The 15536-nt window shown below is 40.1% G+C and overlaps 1 long non-coding RNA gene across 1 annotated transcript; it reads left to right on the forward strand.

The window, feature by feature from the left end:
* The first annotated feature begins 14215 nt into the window (after positions 1 to 14215).
* Positions 14216 to 15049, forward strand: LOC131225954 (uncharacterized). The gene is made up of 2 exons (XR_009161622.1): positions 14216 to 14662; positions 14956 to 15049. It is a non-coding gene; the product is annotated as an uncharacterized LOC131225954 (long non-coding RNA).
* The last annotated feature ends 487 nt before the right edge of the window (positions 15050 to 15536 follow it).

A 15536-nucleotide genomic window follows, 5' to 3' on the forward strand; every position in this document is an offset into this window, starting at 1 on the left:
GATGCGGGCCCCACATGTGAAAAACCTCAGAAAGATAGTTTTTTTTTTTTTAAAAACAATATATGCAGTAGGCGCTGCTGCTGCACGGACACTGCAGTAGCGTCCTGCTGCTGTGTAGGCGGTGGGCAGGGGTCCCAGCCATGGGCCCCACCATGATGTGTGTTGTTAATTAATGTCGTACATTTGTCAGGTCCCCTTTGGGACAGTGGGCCCCCCAAATATCAGCCACATGTGGAGCTCACGGGGACACACAACAGGAAATAGTGAGGATTTAAAGTCTGCCATTGAAACCCTTTTGGGTTGTCAGACATTTTGGATCATATGAAATTTTTTTCCTATTCATCCAGGTCTATGTGACCTTACCAACGGATTGGATGGCAAGTAAACGTTATGGTGGGCCCCACGTGGGACCCACTGATGCATGTATTGTATCCCACGCCGTCCCTAGGTGAGACGGTTGGTGTACCTCACTCCAGCTAGCTACTGGAGTGGCGTCACTAAGCTCTGTGGGTCCCCCTTATCATCCACACTGTCCATCTATGGGACCCACCATGATGCTTATGTTGCATCCAAACCGTCCAATCATTTTGAAAGCTCATTTGATGGCGTGGGCTAAAGAATGAGTCAGATCCATAGTTCAGTAGACCCCACCCTTGATGCATGTGTTGCATCTAAACCGTCCAACCATTTGGCAAGCTTGTCTTAATAGGCTTGAGACTAAAAATAAGTTAGCTCTAAAGTTCAAGTGGACCCCACCATTTAAAGTAGTAGTCAATGACGTTCACCATTCAAAATTTCTAAGGGCCATAGTAGTTCCCCATTAAGCTGATATTTGTTTCTACTTCACCTATCATATGTTAATTTATGAACAAGTTGGATGGAAAACATATGTAATGGTGGGCCTTAGGAACTTTAAATCGTGGAAATCATTATCACTACTTTTATTTGGTTGTGACCCATTTGATGTGCATATGGGGCCCAATTGGTGTGACCCATTTGATATACATATGGCCCATGTGATTAGGCCCATCTTGATGTATTTCTGGCCCGTTGTTGAGGCCCACTTTGATATATACAAGGCCCATGTTATGAGGCCCATTCAATGTATTTGTGGCCCATTATTGAGGCCCACTTTGATATATATGAGGCCCATGTTACGAGGCCCATTGTGATGTATTCAAAGGCCTAGGGGTTATGGCCCATTGCAATGTACATAAGGCCCATTGATGTGGCCCACTTGATTAGGCCTATATGGTGCGGCCCGTTTGATGTATCTAAGGTCCATGGGTCGAGGCCCAACGGGATGTCCTTAGGGTCCTTTGCAATGTGTGATTCTTCCAAGGTTTGTGTAATGATGTTTTATAGCGGGCCATGCCTTTGGAGCAATGTTGGTTTGACGTCCACATTGTAAGGTTAATGTTGGTTAAATGTCCTCATTATAACTCTCCCTAGGGCCCACTGATAGGCCCATACTTATTACGTGTATGCCGTCTAGGTCCATTTGCGTTATAAGGATAGTTCATTACCGTATAACATGCATAGTATAATTCCATGCCTCATGCCATACGCATCATATGTATGCCTGATATGAGTAGTGACTGATCATAGCATATGCCATTAGGCAGATTACTTGTGGGACTCATTGATAATAGTTACCCACATGAGCGCATGATACGCTCGAGATTGCTGCATGACTGACGGTGTGACTCATGTATTTTGCATTGTGTGTCGTGATCACTACACACCCTAGCGACATCAGGGCCGTGACCTCCACAGGCACATCGTGGATGATCGTATCGGATACCAAAAATATTAGCTCTAGCATTGTGAGCACTTAGGATGTCCTTGGGTGAAAATTTCAGAACCTTTTTGGTATCAGGAGATGCTCCAACGTCTAGACTAGTGGATACACGAGCGCCCAAGTGCCGAATACCAGTAGGCCGCATCTCCCACTGTGTCGTGGTCGGTTGGAAGGGGGTGTGGCCTTATCCGTCAGGGTAAGGGGCTATAAGCTAGGCTGAGTTTGACCAGCTTGCAAATGAGTCTGCTATCAACGAGCCGGGTAGGTATTGACAGACTGCTGATTAGGCAAATAGTGTAGTCTATTCCACTTGCTTGGATGTGTAGCTCGGGAGGAGGCAGTCAGTGTAAAGTGTATTAGACCCCGGTGATATCCTAGAGAGGAACTGTACTGATATGTGTACTAGATGAGTACTGGCATGCTTGCTTCACATCTTGCATATGACATTTGGCTACAAAGGCCTCGCATCTCATGGCCTTGGTATGGCCGATAGCTGTCATGCTTTGCATCATATAGTTTTGGTACAGCTGATAGCATTCATGGACTTACCACATATTTCTACATTACTCTGATATTATACACTTGGCGTTTGCCTTGCGCACACACTTACACCACCCTTTAAGCTTTTGTAAGCTTATACATGACCGTTGCATGCAGGTGTCGTTGGATCGTAGCAGCGCTAAGGCAGGAGTGGGTGTCGGATTATTTTAGAGTTTTTGATCACCTTGTACTTCCCTTTCTGCATTGTACTTAAAGTTTTTGATATAGTGGATATGCGGTGATGTGGTGATGTTATTTTGTGACTTGGTTATGCTTGTGGTTATGTGTCATTACAAAAAAAATTTCATACTGAAAATCCTCCTTGTAGGATCCTAGGATCGGAATCTAGCATGTGAGTGTTGGGATCCGAGAATGGAGCACTACGGAGGCTATCAGCGCTGGATTCGGCAACTAAAAATTTGTGAGCCCATTTTCTGAGTTTGGGGCGTGACAGAAGTTGGTATCAGAGCATAACTTGGGAATACCTGAGGATCACATCTCATATCTACTATGAATTTATAATGAATAGGTTTCGAGTCCGAAAGACTTAGTGATTTTTCGACATAGACCCTTAACGTTTATGCCTTCGAGAATTCTCAAGGCTAATAGTCCTTATTCGTTCCTGTAGGACATGATGCCTAGAAGAATGACCCGAGTGAATCCCGCTCCACCACCTGCGACTCCTACTCTACTACTTGCGACTCCTGCTCTACCACTGGATATTCCTACTTTCCAGCTTGAGGATGCCACTCCTTTACTTGAGACCGGTACGGATCCGACCGTACCTATGAGTGCCGCCCAGCTTCAGCAGATGCTATAGGCGATGACCGTTATTCTTCAGGGGCAGAGCCGGCATCCCACTGTGACACCGGCTGAGGCTGAGCAGGAGCGTGCGAGTGCCCTTCTTAAGGACTTCCGACAGTACGATCCTACGCGTTTCCAGAGTGAGCCAGACCCTACTGTAGCAGAGATATGGTGCTCCGAGGTGGAGAAAATATTTGACACCATGAGATGTACGACCCAACAGCGAGTTCCATTAAAAGCTACGCAGACACTAGGCGTAGGGATTAGAGTTTGAACCAGGGGACCATGTGTTCCTGAGGATTTTGCCAATGAAAGGAGTTCTACATTTCAATAAGAAAGGAAAACTTGCCCCGCGATACATTGGGCCTTTCCAAATTCTCAACCGTATAGGATCGGTCACATATCGCCTTGCATTACCCACTCCACTCGCCAGAGTATACAATGTGTTCCATGTCTTCATGCTCAAAAAGTATATTCCCGACACCTCACATGTCATTCAATGGGAACACATGGAACTCAAGGATAATGCCACGTACATCCTTAAGCCCACGCGAATCCTGGACAAGAAAGAGCAAGTGTTGCGGAACAAGGTAATTCCATTGGTCAAAGTATTGTGGACACACCACGGTGAAGAGAAAGCCACTTGGAAGACTGAAGCTGAAGTCCGCAAGCACTACCTACACCTACTTAAGCAATACGAATAAGTACAAATTTCGAGGATAAAATTTATTTATAAGGGGGGTAGATTGTAACACCCGGCCTAAAACTGAAACCGTGTCCTGAGGCACTTAAGTGCAAGCTGCTGCAGGACCTTATGATTTGGTCACACGTATGGGATTATTGGCCATAAATTAATCATGATTAGGCCACAAGATGATTTGGTTAATTTATGCTCAGGCCGAATGTGGGCCGTAGGGCCAGACGGCCAAACTCTACTTGATGACTGTCCGTATGAACCATGTATCGCCCGAGGGAGGGCCAAAAATTCTAAAATTTTGGTAGGCCATGGGCCTCACTGGGCTTGAAGTCTGACGTGGATGTTAGGCTCAGACGATGCCCGAAAATAGGCAAACCACGCCATCCATGCAGCACTTGCAAATCGCGAGTCGACGGGCCCAAAGGTGTGAAATCCCAAAATTAAACCCATTAGCCATGTATCTTGAGTCAGTTAAACTGGGCATTTCAACCATCGGATTTCTTCTAAATTCACACTGAAGGCTAAAAATATTTCTCAGCCCTTGCCCACAAAATCTGACCGTTGATCGATAACCGGTGACCGTTGATCGCGAATCGGACCGCCGCAGTAAAACCCCACGTCCGTTTGCCGTCAAACTTCACCCGACCTTTATCGGGCCATGGGGCACCCTGTCCATGAATTGGATGGGCAAGGGGGCCATCAAGGCAGCCTCAATAATAAAAAAGGGGCCTCATAGGGCCATAGGAGGTATTTGCTAAAAGACAGGGCCAACTAGAATAATTTCAAGGTATATATACCATACCCTCTCTCTCATTTACTGAAATCTAGAAATTGAAACCTGAGAGAGAAAGAGAGTGGTGTGAGGGTGTTTGGCATTGGTGCTTGAGGACCGCATTTTTCCCGCACCCGCAACCTTGTAACGTCGCAAGCTCCGATCCTATCACCGTAGAATCGAACCACACCTGATCTAAGGTGAGAATCGAGCCTTCAACCGCCTTTTTCCTAAAAATCATCCACATACATGCATATCACCACCATTTTCTTACAACACAGGGCCCCTGTACGTTGAGCTTGCGGACCCGGTGACGCTAGGTCGATCTCAGCGACTTCCGGTCAACAATAGGTGCGGACCATTACCTTTAGATGGCCGATCATTGTGCCTAGAGTAGGTTTAGTAAATGTGTGTGGTGCATTGCCATTGCATGTTGCTGAAATTTCTTGGATTGCATAAATGAGTCCATAGGCTAGGGATTTTCCAAATTTATGGGAAGGGGGTTTAAACCCCTAATACTCCTAATGTTTAAATTGTTGATTACATGACTCTGTAGGGTATAGACATTTAATCTTCCCCAAATGTTGTTGATTGTTGGTTGAATTACTATTACATGTCAGATATGCTATGAGTGAAGACATGCAATGTTGTCAATTTGGTGATATGTTGAATTACTTGCATTAATTCTCAATATATAACTGAATTACATGATCCATGTTGACCCATGAGTGACCGAAATATTGTGCATTGGTGCTTGGCTACCTTTATGGTTGTTTATGTTGGAACATGTTGAATAGGATTCGTGTAATCTAGCTAAATTTGGTGTATTGTTGTCCATGTATTTAAATTACTGATTCATGCTTGTTTTATACGACTTATTCCTAAAATTGATGATATGTGTTGTTTACTAGTGCATAGACCCTTATGGACTGGCCGATTAACTGAATCACTTGGGCAACTTTTTGTTGGACCTACCCACAAGTAATCTGGCCCGATTAGTTAAGTCGTGAATCGGCGGCCGTAGTTGGACTACACGAGACACCGTTCTCAGGCCATTCGGTTTATAGTGTGACTTATGGGGGCATATTCACTCACCATCAGCCATCCTTATGTGTTAACCATGATTGCACGCCTATGTAAGAACCCGAGATACCCCAAGACCTTTGCACCTACTGTTAACTATGATATTCGGCCCACAAGACTCATGAGCCAAAGATGATGGTATGGGACACTATGCCCGTACTGTCGGCCTACGTTGGGGTGATGAGCCTCCCCGTAGTGACCAATGAGTACCAAGACTCGTGAGCCGGGGACGATGGTATGGGATACTGTGCCCGTGCTATCGGCTTATGATGGGGTGACGACCTCCCCATAGTGACCGCAAGTCAGACTTAAAAGTCCTAATTGACTTCGTATAAGCTTAAGAGGTATGGGATTGTCGAACCCATGAGGGCTAAGGATCGCGAGAGCCAATTAGCGACGGCCCTGAGCCGCATGATCAGGTTAGGGCAATGTTTTACCAAGGGTATTACGGTTTCCCTAACCTACTGGATGAATGAACCTAATTAATCAACTCGGCTAACATGATCCATAACATTGCATTGCTTACTTTGGCGATTAGGGAGTCAAGGTCGCACTGAGGGAGTGTTGGTCATTCGCGATCGTTAGATGTTGTCGCTCGAGGGAGTGTTGGTGGATAGTGGCATGCATCATATCATGAACCATGCATTTTATTAACAAGAGTATTTAGAAATCTATGATGTATGATGTTTACTAAATCTAGTCTATGCATGATTATTTGTGTTGTCTATTGCTAATGGTACCACTGAGTTGATCACTCACTCCCACTCTGGGACAGTGTTCTAAAACACCAACCAGACTCCAATATAAATGCAGGAACCTTGGAGCAAAACGCATTAGATGATGTCAGTGTGGACAACGACGAGGAGTTAGCGTACTTCCAGACATTTGGTGGACCTTACTAGCGCAATGGATGATCTTGGGCCTAGGCCAGGACCCAACTTTCTTTAGGAGAGGCGAGAGGATGGGACTAGGTCCATAATGAATATTTGTTTCTTTGAATTAGAAGGTTTTTATGTTGGTTCATAACTTTATTAGTAGCACTTGGAATGTGGATAGTTTATATTTAAGTTTTTGAGGATTAGTTACCTTATTTTGATTTAATCTTTCTTTAACTTCTTGATATCCACATTTACATGCACATGAGGCCCATTAGGGTACACGTGGCACTCGGGAATCCGAGAGCCAAGTTCTTACTCGGCCCTTGGATTTTGGGGCATTACAGGCACCTTATGGAAGCACCTCACGGATGATCAACAGTCCATCCCAGAAAGGCTTGAACTTGCCCCTAGGGTCTGGTAGGTGTGGAGGCAAGACACGCTTCATAACTATGTCACCTATCTTGAAGCTTTTCTTTCGGAACCTGTTGTAGGCTCGAGCGATCCTTCTTTGGTAACATTGTGAGTGACTTAGTGCGCGCATGCGCTTTTCATCTACCAGGTGTAGTTGATCGTATCTTGCATGTTGTCACTCATCTTCCTCGACTTCACTTTCCAGTAATACTCGGAGAGATGGTATTTCGACTTCGACTGGTAGTACCGCCTCAATTCCGTACGAGAGTTCGAAAGGAGTTGCGCCTGTAGCAAACTGTACAAACGTCCGATAAGCCCAAAGTACGTATGGTAACATCTCGGACCAATCACGATATGTTATCCATCTTCTTGAGTATCCTGATAATTGTTTTATTTGCAGCTTTGACCCCACCATTCATCTGAGGATGATAGGGACTTGAACGATGGCGTTGGATCTTGAATTTTTTGAGGAATTCATCCATCCTTTTATTGACGAAGGGTGACCCGTTGTCCGTAATGATGGCATAAGGGACTCCATACCAGCTAATGATGTTGTTCTTCATGAACTTCACCACGTGAGATGCTGCGATTGTGGTATAAGATGTTGCTTCTACCCACTTTGTGAAGTAATCAATTGCCACCAAGATGTACTCGTGACCGTTTGAAGCTTTTAGGTTGACTTTCCCGATGATGTCGAGACCTCACATAGAGAAAGGCCAAGGTGTAATCAGGTTGTAAAGTTCAAAAGCATGTGCATGAATCTGATTTGCATGTTCCTGACATTTGAAACATTTCCTGACATGTTTGCAGCACTCTATTTCCATTGTTAGCCAATAGTAGTCGAGTCGCAGAATCTTTTTTGCCATCATGTGACCATTTATGTGTGGGCCGCATATTCCTTCATGGATTTTTGACATGATTTTGGCTGCTTCTGCTTCATCCACACAGTGAAGGAGGACTTGATTGAAGGATCGCTTGTAGAGGATAGCTCCGCTGATTGTAAACTGAGCTGCCAGTCGTTGGATAGTACGACGATCGGTTGATATAGCTCCTTTAAGATATTTTTGGTGCTCGAGATATTCTTTAATGTCTACGTACCATGGATGGCTATAAGGGGAGGCTTCTGCTTGATCAATCTGCAGACAAAAAGCGGGTTCTTGTTGAAGCTCCACGGTAAGCTCCCACTTAGAAATTCCTTTAGGAATCTCTAGCATTGATGCAAGGGTGGCAAGGGCATCTGTGAATTAATTCTTAGCCCGGGGCATGTATGAGAATATTACCTCGTTGAACTCCTCGATCAAGTTCTCTAGGTAGACGTGATAGGGGATCAGCTTTTTGTCTTTCATCCTCCATTCGCCATTTGTCTGATTGACGATGAGTTGTGAATCTCTAAAGACCCGCAACCTTTTTACGTTGAGGATGATGGCTTCTTTTAGACCAGCGATGCATGCTTCATATTCAACTACATTGTTTATACAATTAAATGTCAAATGCTTGGAGATGGGAATTGGGACATTGTCAGGGGAGTAAAGAATTGCTCCTACTCCGCTCCCTTTTGAATTAGCGGCTCCGTCGAAGAGATGGGTCCATTCTTCTGCCTTCATTTCTTCTTCTTCCTCGTTGAGGAGGATGTCCTCGTCAGGGAAGAAGGTCTTCAATGATTGATAATCAGGCAGGGAATGTGTTGCTAGTTGGTCAACTAATGCCTGCCCCTTGATTGTTTTTTGAGTCACATAAGTGATGTCTAACTTAGAGAGTAGTAATTGCCATTTCACGATTCTTCCTGTTAATGCTGGCTTTTCGAACAGGTATTTTAATGGGTACATGCGAGCAAGCAAAAGGACTAGATAGGCAATCATATAATGTCGAGGCCGTTGTGTTGTCCAAAGCAGAGCAAGGCACGTTTTCTCTAAGCTGGAATACTTGGACTCATAGCTAGTGAATCTTCAGCTTAAGTAATAAATTGCTTGTTCTTTTGTAACGCCTCGGAAAAATCCGTACAAAGACCCGAGTACCACCTCAGGCAGAAATCGCTAAGGACCGAATCCTTTAGAAATTAGATAAAAATTAATTAAGTGTTAAACTAAATAATCAGTGGAATTAGCTTGAACCACTTTCTGTATGAACTGCGAGACCCAAAACCATTAGGATCGTTAACCCAACATTACCTAGAAACCTAGGATCAGTCTCAAAACCCAGTTGCTCTCGGGAACACACTGAAACTCCATATCAGACTTGGACCACACGTTGAAACTCCGATGACCGCGAAACCCACTACAAGAAATCCCACCTTTAGCGACGAAAATTTTCATCGCTAAAAGTTAAATTTTCGTAGCTAAAAAGTTTTAGTGACGAAAATTTTGGTCACTAAAAGACAGAAGCAAATGGTTTTTAGCGACGAAAAATTTTAATCATCGCCAAAGGAAAGCTTTTTAACGACGAAAATTTTCGTCGCTAAAAAAACTTTGTGACGAAAATTTTCATCACAAAAAAACTTTTGCAAAACTTTTAGCGACGAAATTTTCGCCGCTAAAAAATTTATGTTAAACTTTTAGCTACGAAAATTTTCATCACTAAAAATATTTTGCAAAACTTTTAGCTACGAAAATTTTCGTCACTAAAAATATTTGTAAAACTTTTGGCTACGAAAATTTTCGTTGCCAAAAATATTTTGGAAAACTATTAGCTACGAAAATTTTCGTTGCTAAAAGTCTCTTTTAAAACAAAAAAAAAAAAATTTCCAGCACAAAATTCCTGATATACACCTATTACAATATATGTCATCATATTCATCCTAATATACAACTGTTATATAATATATTTCATCATATTCACATTCACATCCATCTAAACCCAAACTAGTAAATCCATCCAAACATAAACTACATTCATCCAAAAACAAACAATCTTATCCACATCACATTCATTCACGCATAAATATATATAAGCTTAACATCATAAACAAAAATACCCTAAACCTAAAACCTAAAACCTATAACCTAAACTTAAAACCTAAACCTAAAACCTAAACCTTAACCTTAACCTAAACCTAAACTATAACCTGTAAGTTTAGGTTTAGGAAATCGGGTTTGGGTTCGGGATCGGGTTTAGTTTTGGGTTTTCAAGTTTAGGTTTAGGTTTAGGTTAGGGAGTTGAGATTACAATTAAGTGTAGGTTTAGGCTTAGGGATTTGAGAATACGTTAAGGTTTAGGTTTAGGAAATCAGGTTCGGGTTATAGGTTTAGGTTTAGGTTAGGTTATAAGTTAAGGTTTAGGAAATTGAGTTTAGGTTATAGGTTTAGGTTATAAGTTAAGGTTATAGGTTAAGGTTTAGGTTATAGGTTAAGTTTTAAGTTTAGGTTAAGGTTATATAGGTTTAGGTTTAGGTTATAGGTTTTGAGATTTGAGAATAAGTTTAGGTTAAGGTTATAAGTTTAGGTTTAGGAAATCGGGTTCAGGTTCGGGATCGGGTTTAGGTTTGGGTTTTCAAGTTTAGGTTTAGATTTAGGTTTAGGTTAGGGAGTTGAGATTAGGATTAGGTGTAGGTTTAAGTTTAGGGATTTGAAAATACATTAAGGTTTAGGTTTAGGAAATCGGGTTCAGGTTATAGGTTTAGGTTTATGTTAGGTTATAGTTTAAGTTAAGGTTATAAGTTTAGGTTTAGGAAATCGGGTTCGGGTTTGGGATTGGGTTTAGGTTTAGGTTTTCAAGTTTAGGTTTAGGTTTAGGTTAGGGAGTTGAGATTAGGATTAGGTGTAGGTTTAAGTTTAGGGATTTGAGAATACGTTAAGGTTTAGGTTTAGGAAATCGGGTTCGGGTTATAAGTTTAGGTTTAGGTTTAGGTTAGGTTATAGGTTAAGGTTTAGGAAATTAAGTTTAGGTTATAGGTTTATGTTATAATTTAAAGTTATAGGTTAAGTTTTAAGTTTTGAGATTTGAGAATAGGTTTAGGTTAAGGTTATAAGTTTAAGTTTAGGAAATCGGGTTCGGGATCGGGTTTAGGTTTGGGTTTTCAAGTTTAGGTTTAGGTTTAGGTTAGGGAGTTGAGATTAGGATTAAGTGTAGGTTCAGGTTTAGGGATTTGAGAATACGCTATGGTTTAGGTTTAGGAAATCGAGTTCGGGTTCAAGATCAGGTTTACATTTGGGTTTTAGGTTTAGGTTTAGGCTATACGTTATAAGTGTAGGTTTAAGCTTAGGTTTAGGTTTTAGGTTTAGGTTTTAGGTTTAGGTTAAAGTTTAAGTTTAGGTTATATGTTTTGGGATTTGAGAATAAGTTTAGGTTATAAGTACAGGTTTAGGTTTAGGTTTTTATGTTTAGGTTAAGGTTATAGGTTTAGGTTTAGGTTAGGTTATAGGTTAAGGTTTAGGGAATTGAGTTTAAGTTATAGGTTTAGGTTCAGGGATTTGAGAATACGTTAAGGTTTAGGTTTAGGAAATCGGGTTTGAGTTCGAGATCGGGTTAACGTTTGGGTTTTAGGTTTAGGTTTAACTTATAGGTTATAAGTGTAGGTTTAGGTTTAAGTTTTAGGTTTAAGTTATAGGTTATAACATTAGGTTATAGGTTTAGATTTAGGTTAAGGTTTAGGTTTATAGGTTTAGGTTATAAGTATAGGTTTAGGTTAGGGTGTAGGTTAAGGTTTAGGGAATTGAGTTTAGGTTATAGGTTATAGGTTTTTAGTTAAGGTTCAGGTTATAATTACAGGTTTTAGGATTTGAGAATAGGTTTAGGTTATAAGTATAGGTTTAGGTTAGGTTATAGGTTAAGGTTTAGGGAATTGAGTTTAGGTTATAGGTTCAGGTTATAGGTTTAGGTTAAGGTTTAGGTTTAAGTTATAGGTTTTGGGATTTGATAATAGGTTTAGGTTATAAGTATAGGTTTAGGTTAGGGCGTAGGTTAAGGTTTAGGGAATTGAGTTTAGGTTATAGGTTATAGGTTTTTGGTTAAGGTTTAGGTTATAGTTATAGGTTTTGGGATTTGAGAATAGGTTTAGGTTATAAGTATAGGTTTAGGTTAGGTTATAGGTTAAGGTTTAGAGAATTCAGTTTAGGTTATAGGTTTTGGGATTTGAGAATAAGTTTAAGTTATAAGTATTAGTTTAGGTTAGGTTGTAGGTTAGAGTTTAGGGAATTAAGTTTAGGTTATAGATTTAGGTTATAGGTTATAGGTTTAGGTTAAGGTTTAGGTTGTAGTTATAGGTTTTGGGATTTGAGAATAAGTTTAGGTTATAGGTTAAGGGTGTGATCCCTGCAAGTATAGATATAAACACGGCTTGTCCAAATGGCCAGGCCACTCCAATGTTGTCTATAAGAAATGGACAGCTTCATCATGGTCATAACAGCAGTTCCCACCTTCCAGAGACCCCCGCTCAACATCCGGATAGCTCCGACACACATCCGAGTCTGCTTCATCAATTTCGAGCAAATACAGATATAAACACGGCCTGTCCAAATGGCCAGGCCACTCCAATGCTGTCCATAGAAAATGGACAGCTTCATCATGGTCATAACAGCGGTTCTCACCTTCTAAGGACTCCTACTTAACATCCGGATAGCTCCGATGCACATCCGGGTCTGCTCCATCAATTTCGAGCAAATACAGATATAAACACGACCTATCCAAATGGCCAGGACACTCCAATGCTGTACATAGGAAATGGACAGTTTCATCATGGTCATAACAGCGGTTTCCACATTCCAGGAACCCTCGCTCAACATCCGGATAGCTCTGACGCACTCCGGGTCTGCTCATTTAAATAAAATGGATTATCAAGATCATTTAAATAAAATCAGGTTCAATCAACAATTTGACCTAGAGGATTCTGTTAGCATTGTTGACGGCACCTCGAATCTTGTTTTAGAGCTTAGAAATTCAAAATTAGATACAAAAATCAGAAAAACCAAAACAATTTACGAAAGATAGTCAAAGTCCATGTGAATGAGCACAAGTATGCACCTACATATGAATTCTGAAAAGCTATTGCACATCACAAAATAATAATAATAATAATAATAATAATAATAATAATAAATAATAAATAATAAATAATAAATAATAAATCCTTGCATTTGGATATTCAACAAAATTAGTTAGAATGAATTCATTTGCCGCCTAATTCATGAAAACCTTGTGTTTGGATATTCAACAAAATTAAATTGTAATAATTCAATTCAGTTCAATAAACTCAGATTTCTGAGAATGATTTAATGGTTTTAAATCCATGGTTTTCTGGAAAAGGTCCATTTCCTGGACGTCAAATTCAACGGGGAAAGTAAGATGGCTAATATTACTTTTCACAGTGCAAAGTTTCAATCATGTCTCTTCTTTACCTTCCATTATCTTCTTAACAAGAAAATCCATATTTACTAATATTCCCATTTTTCTATTTTTCAAAAGAATGAGTTCGGACTCCGAAAGCGTCAGCTCCAACACTCGTACTTTCAGCCCAAACCCTAACCAAGGACTCCAAAATTACCAGGTACTCATAAACATTCATTGCAAGCATTTTCTGTCTATGTGCATGACGACCATACTATTAAGATCAATCCTCTTATTTTCATTTACAGAAACTAGTGGATGACAAATTATGTGTAACATATAGAGATGGTTCAGCCACTTGTGCAATTAGGGAAGGTTCAAAAGGACATAAATATTTGAAAGTTGGTCAAATCATAAACAGACGTATTTTGGATGGAGACATTGTTTTCATTAATAGGCTACTTAGTACTCACAAGTAGCTTTGACAATCTCCTTATTCAGCAATCTTGAATTAACTTTGACAATGAACTTCAAGTACAGCTCATGAAAATTAGCTTTAATCCATACACTTTCTTTTCATTTTTCTCTTTAATTTTGGTTTTTTCTTTTTGTTTTCTGGTTTTAGTGTTTTAGCTAATGTGAAACTAGAGTGGAAGTCTTTTGAAAATGTTATGGATTCATGTGTTCGTTCATGCAGCATTTGATCAGGCTCCTGAACCAAATAAAGTTTGACACTGATATGACTGCCTTCAATGAAGAGTTTCTTTTCTACATGATCTCATTACATACCATATGTTTTGATAGAATGCGGGCCGTATATATAAGAGCTATCATGCAAAGGCTCATCCCCATTGTTGGATGGCATGCATGCCAAACATCCGGACCATTCATTAGGTAGCCCGCAGTATATATGAACATGACTTGGACCAATATAAAAAAGATCACTCTTCTATGAGAAAAGGAAGCCCATTTCTCCAAACTCAATGTGCATGCCTTACTTTTCATTGCATGGTTTCCATTTTAATCATGCGCACATTACATAACATGTTCATCAAATTCAAGAACAAGGTTTATTATCTGATCAAGCTCAGTAACTTCAAGTGTCGATAACAAAATATGAGCAGAGGATGAGCATTTGAAGTAAGAGTATGCTACTCAAATTTCAACTAGTGAGACTAAGAACAACAAAGCATGGAATTAGAATTGACAATCTTAAAACTATTTAAACATGAATACCAAAGATGTGTGTGTCTTATGTAGACAGGTATCATGTTGATGTGTGTGCCTACGTAGCTGAAGTACTATTCTTTTGACCAGTCCATGAGATTCCCTGAAATCTGTGGCTCCTAAAAAAGGAAAAAAGAAAATAATGAAATCCAAAAGGAGGTTGAGAAAGGGTTACAAATAGGCAGCCCTGTGTCCAAAACTCTCCCACTTGAAGTTAGTGGTTCTTGTAAGTCTCATTTTAACCATCCATGAATGAGCCTCATATTCCAAATATTAAGAATTTCCTGTCCACAATCGGACACAACATGCTAATGATATCAAATACAAAAAACCACAGATAGAACTCACATATAAAAACTGAGAACTATGGATGGATGGGACTATCAATGGGCCCAAATTGGCTAAGGAAAATCAAAATTTTGAATAGCCCTTGCCTATCAGACCTAACCTAAACAGTTCAAAATTCAAGCCATAAAAAGCCCAGGCCTAACCAATATGATATTTAAATAATTGAATCCGCAAAAAAAAAAAAAAAAAAGGTTCCTGAAACATGTAATTTAATTTAAATTACTTATACAGAGTAATAGACTTCTCTCATGAATTTGGGGAAAAAAAGAAAATTGATAGATGTTATTTACATTTCTGCCTCACGGTGCCAATGTAACCAATCCTTTCCAAAATAAAATTTAAAAATGAATATGACAGAAAAAATTGAAAATATGAAAAAGAAAGATTTTCCATCTGCAGAGTTGCTAAATCTTTTATGTACAACATTTGATTGATCAATATTTCCAAGTCAACTATATAGTGAAATTTATACATTTATAATCTACTGGAGTAATTAGTTAATGAGTTAAGCACTTTACCAGGTGTGTGTGGACATTCCCTTAACTAGAAAATGCACATTCCCTCAACTAGAAAATTGGAATAGAGTAAAAAAGAAGTCTGACACGATGTCTGTAAAAAAAAAAAGAATTTGATAATCATAATAGTAAGAGAATGACTTCGACGCAGAACACAGACAGTTGGTAGGAATCTATAAGCATTTCAAATAGCATTCAAATT

This window comes from Magnolia sinica, chromosome 14 (assembly GCF_029962835.1).
Source record: "Magnolia sinica isolate HGM2019 chromosome 14, MsV1, whole genome shotgun sequence".
NCBI classification, from domain to species: domain Eukaryota; kingdom Viridiplantae; phylum Streptophyta; class Magnoliopsida; order Magnoliales; family Magnoliaceae; genus Magnolia; species Magnolia sinica.